The sequence below is a fragment of the Heptranchias perlo genome, unplaced genomic scaffold (genome assembly GCF_035084215.1).
Source record: "Heptranchias perlo isolate sHepPer1 unplaced genomic scaffold, sHepPer1.hap1 HAP1_SCAFFOLD_54, whole genome shotgun sequence".
Lineage (NCBI taxonomy): Eukaryota > Metazoa > Chordata > Chondrichthyes > Hexanchiformes > Hexanchidae > Heptranchias > Heptranchias perlo.
In genome coordinates, this window is record NW_027139559.1 from 3,368,206 (window position 1) to 3,375,141 (window position 6,936).

A 6,936-nucleotide genomic window follows, 5' to 3' on the forward strand; every position below is an offset into this window, starting at 1 on the left:
AGTCAGTGCTTCATACAGAAATGGGATATCCAGTAATTCATCAGATACAAGAGAATTACTATCCTCTTCTTGCAGCCGTTGGAATTCCGGGTAAGCCTTTATCTCTACTGTTAATGTTGTAAATCGGTGTTAACTCTGCTGCTGTATTTGGCAAATTATTTTTTCTCCCTGCATGTTTCACACAGTCGCCTATTCTGTTTTATCGGTTGAATGATGGAATGTGTTAAGTCTCTGCTCTTTCGGTATTGTGGCAGCTGCATTATGATCGGAACGAACTTTGTAGATCCAACCCTGGCATTGTTACTGGTTTATTCTCTGCACTGAATGTACTGTGGAATAATAGTATGTCATTAGCTTCGAAACATTCGGTCTTGTAGGAGTTACATTTAATCTGTAATGACCTTTGTATATACACACCTGACATTGTTACTGGATTATTCTCCATAATGGAAACAGCTGTCTGGGCTAATGGCTGGTATCAGACCAACAGGAGCTGTTAACAGTTTCATGTTGTGGAACTAAACTGTCCTAGAATATTGTTTCGTAAATGTGTTTTCAATGATTGATAAGGAGACAGCTCACGGTCTCAGTGTTACAAGGAGGCAGTACAATGTCCTCCCTCCCCAATAACATGGTTCAGTTTAATTGGGATTTCAATGTATTTATTGGTTATCACTGTTATGAAATGTTACCTCATTATGTACGTATCTGACGCCGCTTCAGATGTCTGGTCAATGAACGGAGTTTGATGCTGAATCTTTCACATCTCCTCCTCTGCTTCACTGTGGATGAATTTACTGACTGTCACTGGACTTCTTTGTAAAATGAAATGTTTTGATGTCATGTTGTCTCAGTTTGCATTGTATCTGTTGGAATCAGGAACCTTTCTATTTATTTGTAGATTCTAATTATGATGTTTGCGTATTGTTAATTGGACAGTCCCGCCATCTCTCCCTTTACTTTATAACGACAGGGTAAGCAATCTCAATCATTGTCAGATCTGTCTGGAAGTGGCACTTGATTCTGTTTATTCAATGATTTGCAGATGAAGTGAACAGTGTAGGTGAACAGGTGGAGATTGAATGGTCTGTAGAAATATTAAACTATTCAACAGACGCTTCACTATTCAACAAACTGACACTGAAAATAGGATCGGTGTAACACGGCGCTGTTGAACAGAATGGAGGGGCAGGATGATAAGATTTACTCGGATATTAAAATGGACTTGACGAAGAAAGTGGAGTGAGTGATAGAGAGGGCGACTGAGAGGGAAAGCGCGAGGCTGTGGTGTGAATAATTCATCAGAATGACCAGCTGAAACTTCCAGTACAATTAAACATAGAAAATGAGACTTGAAGGTGTTATTATGATGTGGTCAGATTGGGTGAGTTTTTATTGTGGGACTCGCTCCTTATGTTCATATCCCTGTCAGGTCCTCAGTCTGTTTTTGTAAATGTTCCTTGTTTTCCAACTTAACACTAAACATAATTAAAAATTACTTCAAGAATAGAATCAGTAATTTCTTGATCCTGATGAATAATTCGCATATTGTATTTATAAAGCTCGGTTGAATTCAATGAACAACGAGGATGATTTAATTAATACTTTTCAATTTAATTTTAATTGAATGTACAAAGTAAATTTATTGAACACATTTGATACACAACACCGGTTTCCAACATCAATAACCACAGAAATGAACTGTTGAATTTATTAGTTGGTTTTTGTTAGCAGGACCTATAGATTCGATTTCCTCTAACACTCTGCTGCAGTCTCTCCCTGTGGAATCTCAGCCTCTCCTCCCACTGCATTGAATCTTCAGTCTCCTCATCCCTTGCTTCAGTTTATCCGCTTTTCCAAACCATCTGCTCCTGACTCCCCTTCAGCTCCTTCATGTCCTATTCCTTTTCTCCCTCCGAATCTCACTCACTGGCTCGGTCTCCAGCTGCCTTTCCCGTTTAGTTCCAGCCCCTGTCGGCTCTCTTAACCCAGCTCAACAAACCAGATGCAACTCCCCCTGTCCACTCACCTTCCCGACACTTCGCACTCTTTCCCCTCCGTCTGCGCCCCAAATCCGACTTAATCCGTGTAAAACCCCTTCTTCCTTCCCCACCGCACTGCGCCCTCACTCAGCCCTTCCAGTGGCTCCGGTGCTCACTTTATTCACTTTCTGTATCGATTTCCCAATTCATTATTGATCATTGTGTTTAAAACATCGCTGCCCGAAAGCGCTGCCCAGGCCAATGAATCACTTTCCACCGTTCGATGCAGCATCAAAGCTGGAAATTTCACCCCAGATCCTCTCAAACTGATGTTTTGGCTCCAGGTCTGACCAGTAATTTATCTGCTTCCTTTTCTCTCTCTTACAGTTAACTTGGTGGCGATTGTGATCCTGTCCCGAGGAAAATGCGGTCTCTCCAAATGTATCAGTCGCTACCTGGTGGGAATGGCAGCGGCCGATCTCCTGGTCGTTATATCTGATGTGATATTGAGGAGGGTTAAAGTGATTTATTTCCCAGTGTCATTCCTGGACATTACACCCGTGTGTAGTTTTATTTTCTACTTGAGTGTTGCAGCCACGGGGGTTTCTGTTTGGCTCACAGTCGCTTTCACCTTTGATCGATTTGTGGCCATTTGTTGTGAGAAGCTGAAAGTTAAATATTGCACCGAAAGAACGGCGGCTGTGGTTCTGGGAACAGTAAGTGCGCTGGGCTGTTTAGAGAGTCTGCCCTGGTACTTTGTATATGAACCTCGAGATATAATTGATAATGTTCCCTGGGGTTGTGAGAATATACGGAGCGACCGCACTTCCCCTGCATGGGCCGCATTTGACGTGTTTGACCTCATTTTAACCCCTTGTGTCCCGATCTGTCTGATTTTGCTGCTCAATGTTATTACGGCCAGACGTATTTTTGTGGCCAGTGGAGTCCGCAGAGGACTCCGGCGCAGCAGCACTAGAGAGAATCACAAGGACACAGAGAGTGAGAACCGAAAGAAATCCATTATTTTACTCTTCAGTATATCGGGCAGTTTTATATTGTTATGGGTGACTAAGGTTGTCTTTTACATTTATCTGCGAATTGCAGACATTCGGTTTTTTTACTCCTTCACTGACCCTGTTTATTTTATACAACAAATAGCAATTATGTTGCAGCTTCTCAGTTCCTGCACAAACACGTGTATTTATGTCCTGACCCAGACTAAATTCAGAGAGGAGCTGAAGAACGCGGTGAAATACCCACTCAATCTAATTGTTCAATTAGTGAAATCATAGAAAGAGCTGAAGGGTTTCAAGCAGGAGAACTAAATCCCATTTCATACTCCATCCCCTACACTCCCCAGGGGACGGAAAGTACATGTTATATTAGCAGCACCATGAAATTACCTTAAATCGGATTGCGATATATTGTATTGATAACCTGACCTACTATGGCCGGATTCACTCTGCAGACGGCACGTGAATTGTTACTAAAATGACGGCAGTCAAGAACTCAGCTGGACTTTAACTTAATGGCAGCCGGGCAAATTGGCCAAAGCTGCTGATCAAAGTCACTGCTGTGGGTCTGAAGAGAATGGGTGTACTGCACAGAAATGGAGAGAGAGAGAGAGAGAGAGGCGGACAGAGGTGGAGAGAGAGGCAGAGAGAGAGAGACAGAAAGAGAGAGAGAGAGAGGCAGAGAGAGGGAGAGAGCAGGAGAGGGAGAGAGACAGATGCAGAGAGAGGGAGAGGTAGTGACAGAGAGCAAGCGACACAGAGAGAGACAGAGACAGAGAGAACGAGAGAGAGGGGGACTTGGAGAGAGACAGAGGGAGAGACAGAGAGAGAGAGAGGGAGATAGAGAAAAAGAGAGAGAGGGGGACAGAGACAGAGACAGAGACGAATGGAAAGAGAGAGAGTGAGTCAGAGGGACAGAGAGAACAACGACAAAAGAATTGTAACGATTAAAAAAGTGTAGAATATTAAAACAGGTTCACACAAAAGGGAAGGAGTGTGTGTGTGAGAGAGACAGATAGAAATAAAGAGGGACAGAGACAGAGTTACTCAAGGGCGGAGAGAAATAAAGAGAGAAAGAAGGAGTGAAGAAAAGCTTATATATATATATATATATATATAGAGAGAGAGAGAGAGAGAGAGAGCAAGCAGACATGGATGGAACGAGAGACAAGCACTGACAACGAATTACAAAATGATTGAAGTAGAATTGGAAATAACAAGATAGAAAAATACACAGAAAATAAACAGATACACGATATTCACGGAGAACAGATACAATGAAAGACGGACAAACATATAGTGAAAGGAGGGTCTAGACAGGAGTGAGAATAGAAAACAGAAAGCATGAAATAAACAAACAAACTGTAATCAGCCTGGAGTGTGTGAGAGAGCTGACCAGCAGAACAGCAGCAGATGAAGCTGTCAGACAGTTCATATTTGTTCTGGGGAAACACCGCTGTGGATTTAATTTTGACGCTTCGAAAGGTGATGCCTGGAGGCTGCACAATAAAGTCTTGTTTACCTGACACTGACCATTACTTACTGCAGATGTTTCCCAGCTGCTCTGTGTCGTAAAATTCACCCAATAAACGAAAGCCTGATCGTAAATCAGCTTCAGCATGCCAAAAGGAAAAGGACTCTAAAAGGTGGAAGGACTGTTAAAAAGATTGTTAATGACACAATGTAAAAGATAACACAGCAGAGGGTAGATCACCATCGCAACAAGAACGATTCCAGTGTGTCCGGAGGTAGTTTGAACACCTGCCGACTTAACTTGGTTATGTTGTGGACACTGGGAGAAAATAAGTGAAGTGTCAATCAATCGTGGGTTGTATTTGTAGGAACCTATTGTTGACAAGTCACCGTCCAAAAGGTGTGGTTCTGAGTTTAAAAGATCTTTAAACACTGGGCAGAAGTTGAGTGGGGAGAGACGCAGATCCACCACGACTGCTCCAACCTCGCCTTTCGCTTCTTGCAGCACCACCTCACCTGGAATCTTCCTGACTCCTCGCTACTCAAAGCTTGATGCCTCGATACAGGTTTACAGATAGCCTGTGAAGCAGATGACCTAGCTACGCTATAGCGGTATCCATTAAAATACCTGGAATCTTCCCGGCAAGTTTGAAACAACCATGTGGATATAACTTTCGATATGGGGTGTGACTAATGGCAATTTTACGAGTGTATTACGAATAATAAATGATTGTTTTCCTTATAAAGCCACGGTTTGTGCCTGAAGTTTCTTTTGGAAAAAGTGTACATTAAGTTCAATGTAAAATTAAACCTTATGCAGGTAACAACGCGTTGCCACAAATTAAAGTATGAACTTACTTTGCATCGTTTTGCTCCTCCATCTCTACCATGTGTAAGTTTCCCAGTGAGATGCTGGATTCCGTAATAAATCACATTGTACTCTTCCCCATTCTGCTGTGTTACCAAACTGGACAGGGTCCCTCCGCACTGTCCTGCTCTGTTACTGTTACAAATACTGTTATTGTTTCTGATTAAAGAAAATATTAAGTTATTTGCTTTGATTCTATTAAATGTCATGAATTTGTTTTAAGTCGTTGACGAATTGGAAATGTCAAAACTGTAAGTTAACCACAAGCAAACTAAAGGATTTTTGTCCATTGCTAATTAAAACAAGAGAAAAGAGCTTTGTTAAATTTAATTCACCCTTTCCAAACTGCAACGGACTGCAGCGGTTCAAGAAGGCGGCTCATCAGCACCTTCTCAGGGGCAATTAGGGATGGGCAATAAATGCTGGCCTCGCCAGCGACGCCCAAATCCCATGGAAGAATAAAAAAAACAAAAAAAAACAGAATGTAGTATCAAACTACAAGCTTTTAGTCTGTTCCCAGCTCCAGGAACAGGAGAGAAAAAAAACCCTGGGCAGTTTGTTCGCTGACCAGGACAGACAGACAGACAGAAGCAAACCGGTGCCTTTTAGGGGGAGGGAGGAAGGGAGGGAGGAAGGGAGGGAGGAAGTGACAAATCAAGAGACATAACGTGGGCAAACTGGTCTGATTACTATTATTGGAGCGAGAGATAAAACATGTGGCTCCCCAGTCTGTCCTCGGTGTCTGTTTCCCTCTCTCTCTCCCAACTTTTCTCTCTTCTCTTTAGATTCTCTGCTTTGTACCTGGGGGGTTGTGTTTGTCGATGGTGTTTGCTGAGAGATTACATGCCTGTGTCACCGAATGGGTGTGTGACTGAGTGGGTGAGGAAGTGTGTGAGTGCCATTCTCACTCCATTTTTTTCTTTAACTATAGTGCAATAGTGATTTAACAAGAACAGCAAATGAACTTGCTCTATATCTCGCCGCCGAAACCCTCAGTAATATTTTCTTACTGGCTGCGATTTTTTTTGAGGATGGCCTTTTTTTTTTGGACGGCCAGTTTGATTCAAGTCCATGGCAGCCATTTAGTTTAATTTTCAGGGCGGGCTGCCATTTTCCAGGTTCAAGGCATCGAAGCATTGTGCCATCGTATCGCAGGAGGAGGCCATTCGGCCCATCATGCCAGCGCCCGCACTTTAAAAGAGCTATCCAATTAGTGTCATCTCCCCTGCCTCCAGGTCTTTCCCCATAGCTCTTATGGGAGCTTTGTAGTAATTGTTGTAATCTAGAAAGATATATTATATTCACAAGTTGATGTTGCTTTTATTATAAAATAAGGAATTCAGGAGTAACATCCTTATCCTGTTGGGCCTAGTGGCCTGTTTCTGTGCTGTGCTGTATTCTATGTAAATTATAAACATATATTATGATATTTGCAAGTTGTTGTTGTAATATAGAAATACATATTGTTGTCGATAAAGATTGTTTCTCAATATTTTACTCTTTAGATTCATCTACTTTTTGGATATGAATGTAAAAGGTATGATCAGTAAGTTCGCTGATGATACAAAAATTGGTAGGGTGGTAAATAGCGAGGAGGATA